Source organism: Hibiscus syriacus, unplaced genomic scaffold (genome assembly GCF_006381635.1).
Source record: "Hibiscus syriacus cultivar Baekdansim isolate YM2019G1 unplaced genomic scaffold, ASM638163v2 tig00111837_pilon, whole genome shotgun sequence".
NCBI lineage: Eukaryota > Viridiplantae > Streptophyta > Magnoliopsida > Malvales > Malvaceae > Hibiscus > Hibiscus syriacus.
This window is the reverse complement of record NW_024063194.1, coordinates 11157045-11176574: the sequence shown is the minus strand read 5'-3', so window position 1 is coordinate 11176574 and position 19530 is coordinate 11157045. Positions and strand designations below refer to the sequence as shown.

Genomic DNA, 19530 nt, shown 5'->3' with positions numbered 1-19530 from the left:
GGTTGTCGAGAAAATGTTTGGGTGCATAAATGAACGTCAGAAAAGGGAAACGATAATGTTTTTTTGAACAACGACGAGATTATGATGATCAGCGGTGGCGTGATTCGACGGCGGCGACAACAACAATGGCAGTCAATGATAGATGTTAATAAGATTGGAATAAGTTAATTCTAGGACTTTCTTTTTAATTTTAGAAAAAATGGAATTTTTAAAATATATATATATATATATATTATGTTTCAAATTTAAATAAAATTATAAAAAAATTACTTGAATGTGATACGCGTCCTTTAACAGAGATTTTTAAAGGTTGTTATGGATCGAGCACCTAAACTAGTAACGTTAGACACCTGAATGATTCAAGAAATAATTTGAACATTGATTCGTAAAAAACGATATAGTTTGGATATTTATTTTATAATTAAGCTAAAGAAACAAAAACAATGGAAATAAATGAGTGTTGTATATTATATATGAAAAATGATAATTATTTATATATTTATTGATTATATAGAGAAATTAATGTTCCACACATGTGTGTAATTTGTAAATGATCTAGATGTATTATAGGTTGTATTAATAATAAAACCTTTCTCATTTTATATTAGGATAAACAACATTAAATATCATTGAACTTTAAGCAATAACTCGTTTATACCACCAAACTTTTAATTTCTCAATTCTAGCACTAATGTTTACTTTTAAATGCAATTATACCACCCTGACATGAATAACTTAACAAGGTGATGACATGACAGCTGTAAGTCGCGACGTTGTTGACGTGGTTCTCTTACCAAAATGACGTCATTTTAACATGACTCTTTTGATGCTAAAAAAGCCCAAAATGATGTCGTCTTGTTAGATTCACTTGATGAAAAAATTGCTTTTCATGGGATTCAAACTATAATTCCTCATGTACTAATGCTAAACACCCAACCACCAAGCCAACTTAATAACTTATTATTTTTTTAACAAAACTAATATATATTTTAAATAGTAGTTTGGATTAATAATTTATTTAATATTATTTTTATAATCATATTATACCTCTAATTATCCTCACACTAACATCATATATACAAAAATTGCTTTTAATTTAAAAATTATTTATTTAATTTTGGGACAATTTATGAAATTATGGAAGTTTAGATACAATTTTTGAAGTTCTGGAAAGTTTAGGGACTCGCCCTTGAATCAGACCATCGTTGTCAGTAAAGAAAACAAATAAGCATCGTTTGGATCACCCAAAGCTCCAGAAATTATCTCCCTCCCTTAGCTCGCCACTGCTCCTCGCCATCGAACCCAACTCTGGCTAGTGGTGTTGTACACCGCCTATTGCAAACTGACCGACAACCTTTCGTGAGCAAAACCCCTCTAGCCCCATATAGTGAAACGTCTCCATTAGCAGTGAATTGATGATCAAAGCTTCACCGAGAACCTTTGTCGTCAAAGTTATTTTCACGTTTTAGCATCGATTTCGTCGTCGTTCAGACACACCGCCCTTATCATGGTATTTCTCACCCGTTTCTGACCAAAATTTGACTCTCTTTGTGCTTCATCATTGTCGATTCTCCGGCCACCATGGGTAAATTTCGATTTTGATTTTCGTTTACTTTTATGTTGTGTTAGCTAGTTTTTGGATTGATAAGTTCTGAATACTATGTTTAGTTGCACTTCATGGACTTGGTTGCCGAAAACCATCTATTTTGAACATCGCAGTCGCCCCACACGTCGCTCCTGCACGTGGGGGTTGTTTTTTCAACTGAGGAGCTTCTAGAATGGCTCGAGCCGAGCCGATTATCCTTAGCCGAGTTGATCCTATCAACCCGATACGAGTTGGCCCAAGTCGAGCCATCATCCAAGCTGAGCCACTGTTGAGTCAAGCTGTTTAAGCCTATAAGTCGATCCGTTGACCAAGCTATTGACCGTTGACTTAAATAGAGTTGACTGTGACCTTGACTAGGGTTGACTTTGACCAAAAAGTCAAATTTTCGAAAAGTCATCTTTTATGTTTTTCGACGTACTGAGTCCAAATTTGAAGTCTATTTTGCCAAATTCAAACTTGGTAAGCTATTTTTGGAATTTTATTTCCCGATTAAATACGAATTTTCACGTTTAAGTTCCGTTTCTAATGTAATTTGTTTTAACATGTACCCGAGACATTATGGGGCGTGGAATTAAAGTTTGAGGGCGATCAAATGGTGTTTCATTGGTTAACCGATGTGGCTAAAAAATTGAGGTAATACATTACTACCTTATGTATGCTTTATTGAACATAATGGTTTTGATTAATGCATAGATTAATATGTTTAGTTAAATGTGTGTACTTAATATTTCTAAACTCGATCCGAATATGATGTAAAGTAATTAAACTGAATAAGACTCAAATTACGAGTATAAGATACTAGAAGACTGATAAGAAATGATTTCAAGTTCAATGATTAATCGATAAAGCAATCAACCTCAGAATCTTTAAATTCTAATTATATTCGTTCAAATTTTTAATATCAAAATCACTTGGTTAAGAAATTATGAAATTACCCATATAAGGTAAAAATGATCTGGAGTGAACCTGATAGTGAAAGTGCCCTAAGAATTCGTATTTAATCTAATAAACTACTAATTCACCTGCTAAATTCATGATCTGTTTGAAATGTCATTGATAATCAGATCTTAACATTTGATAAGGTACAAGACCTAGAATTATTGATTTATCAACAAATACCTAAAGGATAAAACATCGAAATTACTATTTATGTTTTTGAATTATTCAGAAAAATTAAATCAAATGAATGACCGGACTGAAGGAAATGACTGAAATACCCTTGAATCGTAAAATGAAAAATACCCCTGAAGTGTAAAATGACCCAAAATACCTCAAAGCCCTAGAATGACTAAATACCCTCGAGCTCTGAAATGAATAAACCAACCTCTAATACCAAAATGAGCTAAATATCCTCATGACTTGGATTGACCAAATGCCTTAGATAACTTCTGAAGATACCAATGACACTTTAAATGCGATAACACCCTTGAGGTTTATAGAGTACGACCTAAGTAGGTCGATCATCCCTAATACTGTTACAATACAGGAAGTAATTAAATACCGCTTAAACACTTGTTCGTATCCTCATGATCAGTCCAAAGATGGTTCTGAAGGTGATCAGTTCGATTCTACATTGCCATAAGTTTTAAGAAATAAGCATTCGTGAAGTTTTCTCTACCTACATACTGGATAAGTATTACCTTTGTTGGGATTTGTGAAATGTGATTGGAATTGGAAACCTATTAAGATGTTTGAAATCTAGAATTCTATAAATCCTTGCATACCTATATTAAACTGATTTATCAAATTTTTTCAGGAATCAAATGACTATAATGCCCTTATGAATCTGATTGACGGAATCACCCCTCTAATATTCGAATCTTAAGTAATTCTGATACAACAGTTCTTAAATACCCTTTAGATATGTCAAAACACTATATGAGCATGATGTATTACTTTATGAATGACCGATTAATCTGTTAGTTATTGAACCCTTTTAATAGGGATCTCATTTCTGAAATTTAAACAAATTACAAAAGTTTCGAGGTTCCCTACTGATAAATACCAAGTACCTCCGGAGAATAATTGGATCATCTACTGTGTTCCCTACGTGCTATATGATTATTTAATTGGTCCTGAAATGTGATTTACTGAAGTTACTATTTTAATGAATCTTTTAACTGTTTGATATTCTGATTTACTGTTTATAAACTATGGTTACCTGATATGTGCTCTCGGGTTACCTATTTTCACTAGAAAATATAATCGTTCCTGATTTATGGATCATGAAATCTATTGGTTACTACTTGAATTGTTTTATTGGGACACTATCTGGGTAGGCTAGAGTATGGAGGTTCAACTCTGATCAAGCTGACAATTCCTTACGAACCTAAGGTATTTATTGGGTAGGCTCTAAGGCCCCAAGGCACTCCCTTGGTATGGGAATGTATTTTGGTGTACGGATGGAGGGCATTCATGTATGGGTAGGAGTGTGGAGTACAGAGGTTCAACTCTGATCAAGCTTGTAAATCCTTAGGGACCTAAGGAGACCCATGGGTAGGCCCATAGGCCCCAAGGTACCCCTTTAGGGTGGCTTTTTTTATGTGTGCTTAGGGTAAGTCCTTATGGATACAGATATGGGGAAACTGCATATCGATGTTTAGTTGGAGTGTATTACTATGGTTTTAAAATATGTTTTAAACTACTAATGTTTTTAAAGGATTTGTACACATTTCTCTATTTTGTTGGAACAAACTAGACTCCCCAATTTAATCTTCTGAATATGTCTTTGAATATTTCCTTCGAATCTTAAATTCCTGTCTGTAACTGAAGACTTAGCTAATAGAATCTGAAATCACTAATAGAATCTGATGATGTCTGTTCCACTAAGGAAAGCTACGCTTTACCATATACCTGATGACCTATTGCATTCATCTGGTAGTTCTATATTGTTGAGCTTTCCAAAGCTCACTCTATTGTTTACCATTTCAGGTTAAAGGGTTTGATCTTGTGCTTGTATCGACATCAGTAATGGAGTCCCACCGGCATTGTTTGCGGAGTACGGTGCATGTAATTAGGCGGCATGTAGGTTGTGTTCTGTTTTTATATTCGAGTATGAAACTTGTGTTACTATTGGATATTAGTGGATTTTATTCTAATATATAAATAATTTTATGAATTTATATTTTATTTATAAATTATTTTACGGTTTTAGATGAATTAACAAAAAATTAAAATTTTCTTGGATTTTTACTGTGGATCGCTCCGGTGGCCCTAATTTGACACCTCGAATCGGATCGGGTCACCAGTATCGTTCTGAGGGTGTTACAAAGTGAAGAAGCCCAAGCCTCAGCAAAAAGCCTTGGCCACTGAGTTCGACAAAGTTGAGATTAAGAATCACACGCGGAAGAGGAATATAAAGAAGGTGAAGAGAAGAAGCCCAATCTCCTAGAGAAGATTCACTGATCTAGTAGCAGTTCCAGCTCTATATGTATTTTTCACATTCTTTTATGTTTATGTTTAAAAAGTTTTCGATATTTACAAATACTATAGCATGCGATGTGTTGTGTGAATTTGCAGTCTAGCGATCAGGAATAAGGTGAAGACGGAGAGGAGAAGATGGAAAAGAAAGGATCAATGAAGAAGATTAAGGAGAAAATCGGTGAAGAAAAAAAAAGATGAAACTACAGTTCCGGTGGAAAAGTTTGAGGAGCACCCGGAGACATAGGAGAAGAAGGGTTTCATCGACAAGATCAAAGAGAAACTCTCCGGATAGCATAAGAAAGATGAAGATGTTACAACAACACCACCACCACCAATGCCATCAACAATGCGTGCTTTTGTATCGGTTGATAAAGTTATTGAGCACCATGAAGAAGAGTCAAAAGAGAAAAATAGACTTTTGTAGAAAATCAAAGAGAAGATTCCTGGTTACCACACCAAAACCAAGGATGAGAAAGAGACCACTGCTTCTCATTGAAGAATCGAGACACTATATTTGAAGTAAAAATGTCTATTAGATTGTTTTTTTTTTACAAGTAAACAAATATTTTTATTAATAAACAAAAACTTGGTAATATGCCTCATTAAAAACCCCATTAACCCATTAAGCCTAAATGGAATAAAAGAGTACATACTACCAAGCACCAAATAAGAAGCGACCAGAAATAAAAAAAAAGAAAGCGAAAACAAAACAAGCAGAATGTGAAAACAGAAACAAAACATGAAACAAGAACAGTAGAGCAATAGCACGAACATACGGTAAGAACACCATGTGCCTAAAAATTCAGCACTCGAAACGCAGACGATAGCCAACCATATGACCAGAAGAGAGAACACAAGACAAAGAGAGACTCACCTCAACCAAAACCTTCAACCGAACGAAATTCCTAAGAAACTCGGCCATCGCAACAAACCAGAAACACTTCCAATGCAAATAACTTTGCTGTCGAAGCAACGACATCCTTACCACTAAGCTTTAAAAGAATTTAACCGTGACGATCTGCTACAAGCTAGCCAATATGCCAATGAGTTACCCGAATGCAATAAACCTTTGAATTGAACCGACCTAATAAAGTTAATCTTCTCATCGACTTCTCGAAACAATGGTCACCACTTGAAAAGACGAGATACAAGATTGTAAATCCAGTGAACAACGGTACGAGAATATAGTTCCACCGTCATATTTGATGATCCTAACCAATCAACTTCAATAAACACATCTAACACCAATTTAATACCTAAAATTACAGTAAAATCAACATTAGAATCCTCGACAGGACCCGAAAATAACGCTCTTAAAATGCCGCACTTGGATCGAAGCACACAACCACAACCTCCACACTCTTCCTTTGTCACTTCAATTATAAGACACATCACAGAAGCAGAATCAAACACACTCCCCTTCACTAGATTTTGAAATGAAATAGACAAACAGCTCCTAGGATTCACCCACCATACATCATCGAAGAAGTTTAAATTCCTTGATTTTTCTTTCACCAATAAGAATGTTTACAACTTGGAATAGAAACAAAATCCTTAAGAACAATCCTCCTCTTGTTCAAAATCAAATCGTCCCGAGCTAACCAAATTGACCATAATCCAGAAGCAATTGAGACAAGTCAAAAGCACTTTAACCTACCCGAAAGTTTCACATCGAATACGAATTCCAAGTGATTCGATAAATCGGTAAAGTCCATCCAAGTAACTCTCCCCCACATTAAAATGGCTTTCCAGAATTGAGAAATAAAATAGCAGCTTACAAAAAGATGATTCGCTTCCTTAAGCACAGATCCACACCAACAAAACACGTACTCAGCCTTAGACCCCGAGACCTCAAAAACCCCTTTGTAGGAATTCTGAAAACTATAAGCATCCATAAAAAGTTTCTAACATTAGGGGGCGATGAGTGATTTATTTTGTCACTATTTCATCGTTAATTACTCCTTGTTGATTGTTCAATATTGCTGATTTGAGTTGTTTTTATTTGATTATGTGCAAGATTTTAATTTCCATAAAACAACATTTAAAGATCAAGTTCTGTAATTTTTTATTTTCTAGAATAAGGCTGGAATCATGGGCATGATGGTGTCTGACGTGGTGGATTCTGGTAGTCCAGTAAGCGACAGCTTCTAGAAGGCGATCCAATCAACATTATCTAGAAGGGAAGTGCGCGAAAATTGCTTAGGATTTAAGTTTGCATTTGAATTCAAAACAAATATTTGGAAATTATCATTTTGTTATTTAGGATTTTTTATTTGAATTTTTTAGGATTTTATCCTTTGTTATTTCATTTTATTTTTCTTAGGTTATTTGAAAGTTATAAATACCCCTTAGGGTAAAGCTTGAAAAGTACTTGGATTCGATTTGTTTTTGTTTTCTTTCTATTTTTTAAAAGTTTTCTTCTTTCCATCTTTGTTTTTACTTTAAGTCTTTACTTGTTTTCTTTAAAATATGCTAAGTATGATTTCTATCATGCTTAGCTAATTTTATCAATTAGCCGATGACTTCGCGATGACTCAATTGGTTTCGTGAGAATTGAAAAACACTTAATATATTCAGATATCATTCTCAATTTTCTGCAAACTTGGATTAACAATCAACCTTTCTTTTAAAAAATCTCAACACTTTCATTTCAAAAAGAGCTCGTTGATTTGGATGTTATTCTGATTTAAAGCTAGGAGGAAGAATCGGATGGCAGCAGTTCGACTTCCTATGATCACATATATCAGTGGTCTTCTAAGGTAAATTGAGATCATATTAGATTCTCATTAAGACAACATAATCTGAGTTGGGCTTTTCCAACGCTTGAAGCTTTTTTTGCTAATGACGATAGCCGTAGTTAGTCCAAACAAGGATTTAATTTCAAAGATTGTCTTGGGAATATTGGTTTACAGAAAAGAAAAGTAATTTACAAGGGTTGAGCCTTGTAGACTGTAATCGACATGAATCCCGAAGTAAAATTTCTTTCGATAATCGAAATGAATTGAGGCAAAGTGAAGCTTGAGGCTACTTTATTAAACTGATTTTCTTCTATCATAATTTACTTTCATTATTTTTCTAAATTTAATCTTTCCCATTCACTTTACTATTTAACATTTATTTTTTTTACTTCGCTCTCTCAATCGAACCCCCCCCATTTTCTTTACCTTCTCATCAAAGTCAGAGTCATAAACTCTCAACATCAGAAGTGCTTAGTCCTTGTGGATCGACCCTTATTATCTTTTCTACGCTTATTATTATCCTATTTTGATATTAAGGATTATTTATTTGACAATATACGACACTTGTCAAATTGGTGCGTTGCTAGGGACTTCGGAAAATTACTGATATTGTTTGTTTTGATTTATGACCAGGCATAACCCAAGAGAGCTAGTAGACTACGAACTAGAAATTGAATCATTAGCTCATAGAATACACACACAAACGCTTCTAGAAAGTAGGTAACAATGTCAACAACAAAGGCAACATCAACCAAATCCAGAACCTAATGGAACCACCAATGCCAGAACATATTTCACGCTAGAATAACCAATTTCGATGGGTGATCAAACAATCCAAGAACTAGCTACGACACCTGTCATACAATAATTGTTTTACATCGCCTTTCCTCATTGCGAAACTCCATTCCAACTTAAAAGGAGTCTTATCCACCTTATTTCTACCTTATATAGATTAACAAGTGAAAATATCACAGAAATTTACATGGTTTGTTCAAGCATGAAACCACAAGTAGTATCTAAGGATCATATTAGACTTCACGCTTTCCCTTTTTCCTTAGCTAATTTGGCTAAGGAATGACTATTTTATTTACCTGTTAATTCTATTACAACATGGGTTAATATGACTTGACTTTTTCTTAATAGGTTATTCCCTACGACGAAAGTGAGTAAGTTAAGGAGAAATATCATAGGAATCCAAAATAAAAAAGACAGAGAGTCGTTATACGACTATTGTGAATGATTCAAGAAACTTTGTGCTAGTTTTCAATAACGAATTAACTGAATAAACTCTTCTCTAGTATTTCTATGAAGGCTTACTTCCGTTGGAAATGAAGATGATCGATGCAGCTAGTGGAGGGGCTCTCGTGAACATTACTCCAAATACAACTAGAAATTTAATTTCTACAATGACCATCAACTTTTCTACAATGGCCGTCAACTCTCAACAGTTTCACCCTTCTAGTGAACCTACTTGACGAGTTCGTAAGATAACTACATTTACTTTGGAGAATAAAATTGATAAGTTGAATTATATGGTTAATTCTCTCGTCATAGATAAAATTGGAACAACTAGACTATGCAGAGTATGCATAATGTCAGACTATCCTACATACTATTGTTTGATCTTACAAGAAGATATTGCCGCAGAAGTAAATGCAATGGGAAATTTTTTGGGACCTCTCTAGAGACCTTAAAATCCCCATGCCAACATTTATAATCTGGGATGGAGGGATCACCGGAAATTCAGTTATGTATAAAACCCAAGACCAAATCAAGCATATCAACCAAGGTCATCTCCACCTCAGCTGTATCAACCACCAAAATCATCATTGGAGTCCATAGTTGAGTAGTTAGATGTATCCCAATATATGTTTTAGAATCAAAGCGAGGCTCATTTAAAAGAGTTGGATTAACAAATAAGTTAGTTGGCTCAAACCATGGTGTGATTAGAGTAAAAGATAAGCTACCATCTCAAACTAAGCCAAGCTTAAGGGAAAATGTTAGTGTCATCACCCTTTGAAGTGGTATTATTATCGCACAAGAGATCCCAAAGAGAGGTGCCACACGATCTTAGGAGAAAAAAGAAGATGAAATTTTATCTCCTCCAATACAAACCCCTTTCAAGTCATCTCATGCACCTTCCCCATATGATGTTCCACCTCATTTTCCATCAAGTTAATAAAACGTGATATAAAGCAGAGGAGAAAGAAATTCTAGATTTCTTCTGCAAAGTGGAGATAAATATATCGATCCTAGAAGTGTTTCGAAAGGTGTTGAGGTATGCCGGATTCTTAAAAGATCTCTACACAAACAAGACTTACCAATAATTAGAAAGTGAACTTAGTTGAAAATGTCTTAATTGTTTTTCAATGTAAGCTTCTACCAAAGTACAAGGACCAGGGTATGTTAGTTATACCTTGTAAAATCGATAAGGTTGGAATTAGGCGTTCAATGTGTGATATTGATGCTTCTATAAATATTATACCACTTTTTGTTTACAACTTACTTAGTATCGAGCCTTTGAAGAAAACAAGAGTGATAATCCAGCTCGTCGACAGATCTGTCATTTATCTTGAAGGAATCTCGGAAAACTTACAGGTTAAGGTGAATGATTTAATATTTCCAACATATTTCTATGTGATTAACATAGAAAATGACCAAACCAACACTTCCTTTGGAATCCTTCTTGGTCGTCCCTTTCTAAGCACAGTGCATACCAAAATTGAAATTAAGAGTGTAATTCTTACCAAGGAATTCGATGGTAAGGTTGTTAATTTTGATGTAAACAAGGAGATGAAATACCCAAATAATATTGCGAGCATTAATTTCGTTGATATTATTGAACCTATCATCGATGAGTTTGTGGAAACTAACTTTATTGATGATTTATGCTAGGAGTTGAACGATGAAAATGACAACATGAGGGAGTTAGAAAATGTTTCATTTATCTATTTTGATTTACATCTTACTCCCTCAAAAACTAAAATGTTACCATCCATTTTGCAGGCACTAGAAATCAAGTTGAAACAATTTCTAGATCATCTCAAGTATACATTTTTTGTAAGTGACTCTACGTTGCCTGTGATAATTTCGAATAATTATCTAAGGAAGAAGAAGATGATTTGATGGGGTCCTCAAAACTTAAAAGGAGACAATTGGATAGACCATAATCGACATCAAAGGACTAAGTCCATCAGAGTGCATGCATAAGATCAAGATTGAGGATGACGCCAAGCCTTCCAGAGAGGAGAAGAAATGCTTAAACCTTCAAATGATAGAGGTAATCAAAAAGGAAATTTAGAAACTATTCAATGTCGACATGATATATTCGATATATGATAGTAGATTAGTAATTCCAATCCACGTGGTCCCTAAAAACTTAGAGTTACAGTTATTGAAAATTTCGAAGGTGAATTAATCCTTACAATAGTTCAAAATAGATAGAGAGTTTGCATCGACTACAAGAAAGTTGAATTCTTTAACTTGAAAAAAATCACTTTCTCCTTCCTTTTATTGATCATATAATAAAGTGATTAGTAGGTAAATCTCGTTACTATTTTCTTGATGGGTTTTCAGGTTTCTTCTAGATCCTAGTGGCGCTAGAAGACTATGAGAATATGAATTTATTTTTCCTTCAGGGACTTTCACTTATCCTTGAATGTTGTTTAGACTTTGTAATGCACCTACCACTTTCTAGAGATGCATGATAAGAATATTATCTGATTATATCGAGAAGGGAATTGAGGTATTCATGGATGACTTCATGGTTTATGATAACTCGTTTGGTGAGCGCTTATCTAATTTAATTAAGGTTTTGAAATTGTTGAGTTAATCGATCGATGGAATCGGCCAAGAGGGGGGTGAATTGGCAATAAAAAATTTTTTGGTTGAAGCTTTTGCAGAAAATTGAAAGTAATTGCACAGCGATTTACAGTGGTTCGACTTTATCAACCAAAGTCTACGTCCACTACCTTAGCTATCCACACTAAGGATTTTCCAAAAAATTCACTAATTTTTTCTTTCTTTTGAGGCCAAAGAGATGACCTTACAACTCCCTCAAGAATATACCCCAATTCTTGAGAACACTCTTTTCTCAAAGAGAAGATTACAAATTTGCAAACTCAGAAGAAAAACCTCACAAGGCAAATATGTTTGCACAATTCTAGAACAAAGAAAGAACACTCAAGAATAAATACAATTGAGCACAATAAGTGTTCTTCAAAACAAAATGAATATTGAATGAAAAATAGGCTTGAAATGCTCAAACTTGAGGTGTTATGCTTTCTCTTTGATTCTCTCTTGGTTCTAGTTGCTTGATGTTTCTTGTTGTTGGTCAATGATTCTGAACATTGGGGATGCTTAGTGAAGTCAATATAGTCGTTTAAGTGTGAAAATAATTAATAAATTCAGTTGGGAGCGTCTGTGCATCGATGCATACCCTAGGTGCATCGGTGTATCAGTGTAAAATTCAAATATTTTAACCGTTGGACTCTCAGTGCATCGGTGCACTAAGAGTGCATCGATGCATGAAATGCATTCGATGTTTTGAAATAACCTTAGTGCATCGATGCATGGTCTTGTGCATCGATGCATCAAATGCACTAAGTGCATCGATGCATGGTATGTGCATCGATGCATAAAATGCATTTGATGTTCAATTAATTCCATGGTGCATCGATGCATGGATTGGTGCATCGGTGCATGCCCTTGAAAAATTGATTTTAGGCTTGATTTTGGTTCAAAATACTTTGTGAAAATTTGTTTAAAAATAGTTTAAGTATAAAACACAAATTTACACATTTAGTAAGGTTTAAAATTGATCTTGAAAGACTTGGAGTAATGGCTTGATATTCGAGTAATTACATCGAATGTGCTTTAGAAAATCATTTGTAAAATCTTAAAATTCATTTAACCTTAGTTTGTTATATCGAAATATCAAAATGTTTTCAAAAGAAATATTTCCTCAATTTAATCTTGTCCTTAACTATGAAAAGTGTCATTTTATAGTTGATAAAGGGTTGATTTTGGGGTATGTTGTTTCTTCTAATGGAATAACGATCGATAAGGCCAAAACTAACGTGATTTGCTCACTATCATACCCGACAACTATGAGGAAAATTCGATCTTTTCTTGGTCATGTAGGTTTTTATTGTAGGTTTATCAAGAATTTTTATAAGGTAGCACAACCACTATTTAAGCAATTACAAAAGAATTAAGCCTTTGACTTTGACGATTAGTGCAAAACTGCTTTCGACATCCTAAAGGAAGAACTTGTTTTGGAACCTAAAGTGCAGCAACCTAATTGGGATTACCCCTTTGAGATCATGTGTGATGCGAGTGATTCAGGTGTAAGAGTCATACTTGGATAGAAAATCAGCACAAAGCCTCACGTGATAGCCTATGCGTCTAAGACATTAGATGTGAATCAACAAAATTATTCTACTACTGAAAATGAACCTTTTACTATTATTTTTTCCTTATATGAACTTTGTTCCTATCTTCTCGGTACTAATATAATTGTTTATCCTGATCATGCATCGTTAAAATATTTGTTGAACAAGAAAGAGGCGAAGCCGGTTTTGATCCGATGGATTTTACTCTTACAAGAGTTGAATCTAGAGATCAAAGATAAAAAAGATGAGAAAATTTGGTCACGAACCATTTGAGCCGTCTCCCCATCACTCAACTTGATGTGTCAGTTCAAGAAAATTTCCCTGAGGAACATCTATATATGGCGCAATCAACAATCCCATGGTATGTCAATATGGTTAATTATTTAGCAACGGGGTACTTTCATCCGATCTATCACGTTCCTAGGTAAGCCGAATCAAGCGAATATCTCAACTCTAGATTTGGGATGATTCATATCTCTTGAAATAATGCTCGAATAAGGTAATTCAACGATATGTTGCTGAAAATGAGGTAAATTTTATCCTTAGTTTTTGTTATTCTTACTCTTATGGAGGTCACTTTGGACAGAAGTGAACTATGCATAAAATTCTTTAGTGTGGATTTCACTGTCCTAACATTTTTTGTTATGCTTATGTATTTTGCAAATCTTGTGAAAAATGTCAGTGCTCTGATAATTTAGGCTGTCGAGATGAAATGTCTCTTAATTCGATTCACATTTATGAAATATTTGATGTGTGGGTTATTGACTACATGAGTCCTTTTGTTTCATCTTTCGTAATTATTATATAATTATCGTCGTTGATGCCAAAACTATTGCTGAATTTCTAAAGAATTTTATGTTTTTAGGTTCGACATGCCGAGAGCAATAATTAGTGACCAATAAATGTATTTTATTAATTAGATTATAGAAGCGCTCATGAATAAGTATGGTGTCACTCAATGGATCGCCACAACTTACCACCCTTAGAATAATAGACAAGAAGAAGTTTCAAATAGAGAAATCAAGTCAATCTTTGATAAAATTGTGAAACTGAATCAAAATGATTAGAGCTTGAAATTAAACAATGTCTTGTGGGCATATCGTACCCGCTTACAAAGGTCCCATTGGCATGTCTTGATACCTCTTAATTTTCGGTAAACCGTGTCACTTATTGGTTGAGTTGGATCGTAGAACTTACTAGGTGGTAAAGGAATGTAATATGTAGATAGATGCAATTAGCAAAGCGAGGAAACTTCACATTAAATAACTTTAAGAGATTCTTGACAATGCTTACGATAGTGCCCGGATATGCTAGAACAAAACTAAATATTTTCATGATCATTTTATTTTATTTAAATCTTTTACTGTTAGGCAAAAGGTTCTGCTTTTTAACTCTAAGTTAAAAATCTTTTCAGGTAAATTGTGGACGAAGTGGTCATGACCTTTTACAGTGACTCAAATATTACCTCATGGGGCAGTTGAAATTCAAGACAATTCGGGAGTTTGTTTCAAAGTGAATGGTCAACGATTAAAGCTATATTACAAGAATAATCAAGCTTGTTTGATCGAGGAAATTATTTGAAAGAACTTGTAATTTGAACCATGTCATCGAGCTAAACAATGTTAAACAAAGCGCTTTAATGGGAGGCAACCCATTTTATATTTTATATTTTTATTTATTTCATTCGATTATATCTCTTATTTTATTTATATTTTTATTTTTCAAGTATCTGGTATTTTTAATTGAATATAAATGGAGTCAGATTGAGTATTTTTTACTCGAACTATGAGCGAATTTTCATTCAGGAGCTGGAAGTGTCGAGTGGAGTAGCAAAGTTGAAAGCCCCCATTCCATGCGCACCGTTTCATTAAATGGTGTGCTTTAGAATTCTCCTTTAGATCCCGACGCAGGTTAGCAAATCCACATCAAAATACTTTTTCCCTGCTGACCAAATAACTCCCTTTTACACGTGGTTTTCAGAATCAGACCGATTAGCGAATCGGTCATGTTATCGATTCACTGGTTTAACCGGTTAAATCGGTCCGACCGGTCGGAAAAATCGGATGATGTCATAATTATTTAAAAAATTAAATAAAAAATACCAAAAATATTTAATAAAAAATAATTTTTTATATCACAATTCGTATTCAAAGCAAGTCATAACATATATAAGTTTAAAACCATAAAATCAAGTGAAACAAAATGATTCAAATTAACTACAACATAATATTTAAGGTAAAACATATTAAATAATAAATATAATTATATAACTATAATTAAAAAATAAAATTGGGGCTAAAAAAATCATAACAAAATGATATTGTTTGGTTTAAGTTTTTTTAAAAATAATCTCACATGGCTAAGAAACATAGAAGATCATCCCAACTAACTTCTATAAATAATAGAGTAATTTGGCATTCAAAATCATAGAGCCTTTTGGTGAGCATTGAGTGAACTATTCTTTCATTTAAATTAAGCTCAAATTTTAGGCTTCAATCGATTTTCTAATTTTTTTTTGAGTTCAAGCCTTTTCGAGTTCAAGTTTCAATATTATATTTCGAGTTCGAGTTAAACTTGATAATTTTTAGCTCGTGAGTTTGAGTCGAGTTGAGCTTACTTTTAAATTTTTCAAGTTCGAGTCGAGCTCAGCAATACTCGAGTTCGACTTGGCTCGTTTAACAAACGATGTCGTTTGGTTTAATTAAAAAAAAACAAAATTGGCGGTTTTTTCCGGTTTTTAGCCGGTCCGGTTTGAACGGTTCAACGGTTCCAGCCAGTTCACTAATAGCGATTCAACCGGTATTGAACAGGACTAAACAACGATTTCCGGTTGAACCGACCGGCTTGGTCCAGTTTTCAAAACACTGCTTTTACCGATCCATTAAACCACTTGAGACCCACGCATTATTTTTTCAATTTTTATTTCAAAATTTGAAACAAATTACTATCCCAAAATCTCTTTTTCTTTTAAAGACCTCAACCACCTTTTCTTTTTCCAATCCCTACACGCATAAACCTTACATCAATTGTCAGTAATTGCTTCATCATTCTCTATTTCACTCGCGACTTTACTTCAGCTAATCATCTCCCACAAAAACCATGGTTTGAATAAGAAACCAAGGGGATAAGAATCCTTTATTGTCGTTTATCCTTGGTGGTCGTTGTCGGTTTGTTGTACCGACCTTCATGGAAGTCCCAAGTGACTTCAACCCGCTTTCATTGCCTCCTCCTCGCCACGGTGGACGTTGGATGCATGAACCTTTGCTCCCTTGGTCGAACCAGAGTCGATTCACGTTAGTCCTACCATCATTCCTGTTATATCGATATCGGTCGACTATTCTTCTCACTCACACGATTCTGTTGTCCCTCCACGACAACAGAAACACCGTCATTCATCGGTTTCATCGTCATATTTTTATTCAATGCCAACTTTCGCATCGTGTTAATCAGTGTCAGATGTTGTTCTGTCTCATTCGATACAATCGACAGTGTCGAAACATCCTGGTGAGGTAAATTCTGAACCTATCTCTATTATGACTTTACTAATGTAACTTCCCGTTTATGGTTATATAGAGGATTTCGACACTGACTTTTGACTGAGGAACACCCAGTAGCGCCTCATGATAATATGCTTCATCGTCACATTATCATTCTTGGCAGACTTCATCACCTTCATTTGCAATGAGCTCTAGTGACATTCCAATACCATCCAATGATCCACCACCACATGTCGAGAACCCTGAGCGATATCGGTGAGGCCAGACATATGTTGTCCCATCTGAAGAGGAATTGCAAGGCTTCTTACAATTCAGCGATGATAAGCAAGTGAGGTTTAACAACGTCTGACACCGTAAGTTTCAAGTTTGTAAGTATATCCCTATTCAAACTTTAGAGACTTTACATTTGAGGGATTCCGATATACTATATTTTGATGCTATTGGTTGGACTTTATATTCACAAATCAAATGTGAAACATTTTATGAATTGGTTTCTGAGTTTTATACTAAATTTACATTTTTACAACATCATGTTATTAACATGAATTCTTCAGATGTTATTTCTTTTCGTTTTTTGGGAGAATATTTCATATGTCTATTACAAATTTTAACTTTTCTATGGGGATCATGACATATGTCATAAATTATGGTTATTTGACCACTTTACTTGAGATGTTGCATACTTGGCTCTTACTAGCTCGATCGGGCAAACTTACAATGCCAGAACGACGAAGGGGTGGCATATCCATGACCCAACACTTTGCTATATCCATCGGTTTCTTATATACAACTACTCGATATGTAATGACACTACTTCCTGCTTGAGTAAGGTTGAGTTATTCTTTATGTGGTGTATGCTTATCGGCACTAAAGTAAACTTGGGTTTTTGGTTTGTTCGCGACTTTGAGCGTGTAGTGCGCTCCGATTACCCACTTATTCTCGGCTGCTACATTATAAATCTTGACGTTTGTCTTTTTCATTGACTTTTGATGTTTCACAGTTCACTTATCCATTTTCTATAGATGGTTTAGATAAGTTTTGCTTATCCTAAAGCTCCCTACTTTGTTCTTCCTGGCACTATGACCCTTCGTGGTGAGCATGTCTTTCTTCGGAGAAATGCACCTCCACCACAGGTGGATGATCTGCAACCGGATGTACAAACGCAAATCAATGAAGTGCATGCTTGTCTCAACTCCATCGAATCCAATATTATCGAGATTCTATCATATCTTTGCCCAAGCACCTATCGTCGAGGTCGTGATTGCGATCATCGTTAAACATGGGAAGTATCTCTATTCCCTCTCATATGCCTTTATTTTCGTATTGGGAAAATACACCTTAAGTGAGGGGGATAGAGAATAATTGCATCAAATATTCTCTCACTTGTTTATATGATTGGATTTGAGTATGCCTTGATTGATATGTTGAGATTTTGTGTTGCCGATCCTAATTCTTACTTTATTTCTTTGAATGTATTATAAGTTCTTGATCACTCTTTTATTTGAATTAGGATGCATGATATTGAAAATGGCATGTGTAGAGTTTTCTTGAAACTTTCAATTGATATCCTTTGAGTTTGTTGGTTGACATGTACTTGACTCAATGCATATTACACTTTCTTGTGAGATTTGTGCTTAAATGAGAAATCTTTTTGTTCTTGCTCATTTGTTTGATTGAGTGTGTCGAACTTAATATTGATATTTTAGAACCTATAGTTAAATGCATATTGAGACTGAATGTTTGAACTTGATGATTTAACATGATAGGGCACTTAGGATTTGCCCATTTCTCTACCCAAAATTGCCTACCCATTCATTTCCCTTAGTTTACCAGTTTTGTGTCTTTACCCTTTCTTTGTTTTTACCTCATTTTAAACCTGAAGCCATTTTATTTTTACCCTCATTTTGGTACTTTGTTAAGAAAGAAATTGAATTGTTCCACGAGCATAAAAAAGAGATGAAAAAATGGTTCGAACAATATTCAAATAGTAGTAAAAAAACAGAAAAATGAAATAATCAAAAAAAAATTGTTGTTTGATTTGCGTTACACTTTGCATCTACTTTGTTTCTTACAATTATCTTAGCTTATTTTGTGGTTTGAGTTGATATGTTTTTCATCTCTTGTCTTGATATTTCACCATATATTTTGCCTTTTTCCCCACCTTAACTTAAGTCTTGTTACACCCTTTTTAAAGACCCTTTAATTAATGCATCAAGTTCATTTTACTGGTGGAGACTTGATTTTTTACAGGTTTATGGTAATGTCATATTTGGTTTTGGCTTTGAGTATTTTTACCTAAATCACTTTGAGTGATAATGAGTGAATCTACCAGTGTTCATTTAAATAAAAACTCAAACTCAAACCCAATAAATTAGTACCTAGTCAATTACCCTATATTTAAAAATTAGAAGTTATGAGTTTGAGTTTTTATTTAATTTAAAAATCATTATGTATGCAAAGTTTGGAAAAGGATGTCAGATTAAGAAATCATGATATATATTTTGAAAAAGGATGGTGATTTACTTTGGGAATTACCAGTGGTCACCCGCTGAGCATAACGCGAAGGATACACTATTAATTCCTTGATAAATGAGCATTGCCTTAGTATTTTAAAATCAAGATGTAATCACACACTCGTTTTAAAACCTAATTATGCTAGGTGGGTTAATTGAGGCAAACTCCAACTTAAAGTGTCAAATTATGAAAATTAAAGAACCCAGAGGACTAAATTTAAAAATGAAGGCTCTAATATTAGTCCAAATTTATTCTAACCAATTATTGAGTCAAATAACTGAAATGGTTCCTCAAGCATGTTAATGCAAGACCCAAATCAAATTATTCCCTAAATTAAAGGACTAAAGTGAAATTAAACA

The 19530-nt window shown here is 34.2% G+C and overlaps 1 long non-coding RNA gene across 1 annotated transcript; it reads left to right on the top strand.

Moving 5' to 3' along the window:
• Positions 1-1264: 1264 nt before the first annotated feature.
• Positions 1265-4628, top strand: LOC120171890. The gene is made up of 3 exons (XR_005520910.1): positions 1265-1585; positions 1669-2239; positions 4538-4628. It is a non-coding gene; the product is annotated as an uncharacterized LOC120171890 (long non-coding RNA).
• Positions 4629-19530: the final 14902 nt, after the last annotated feature.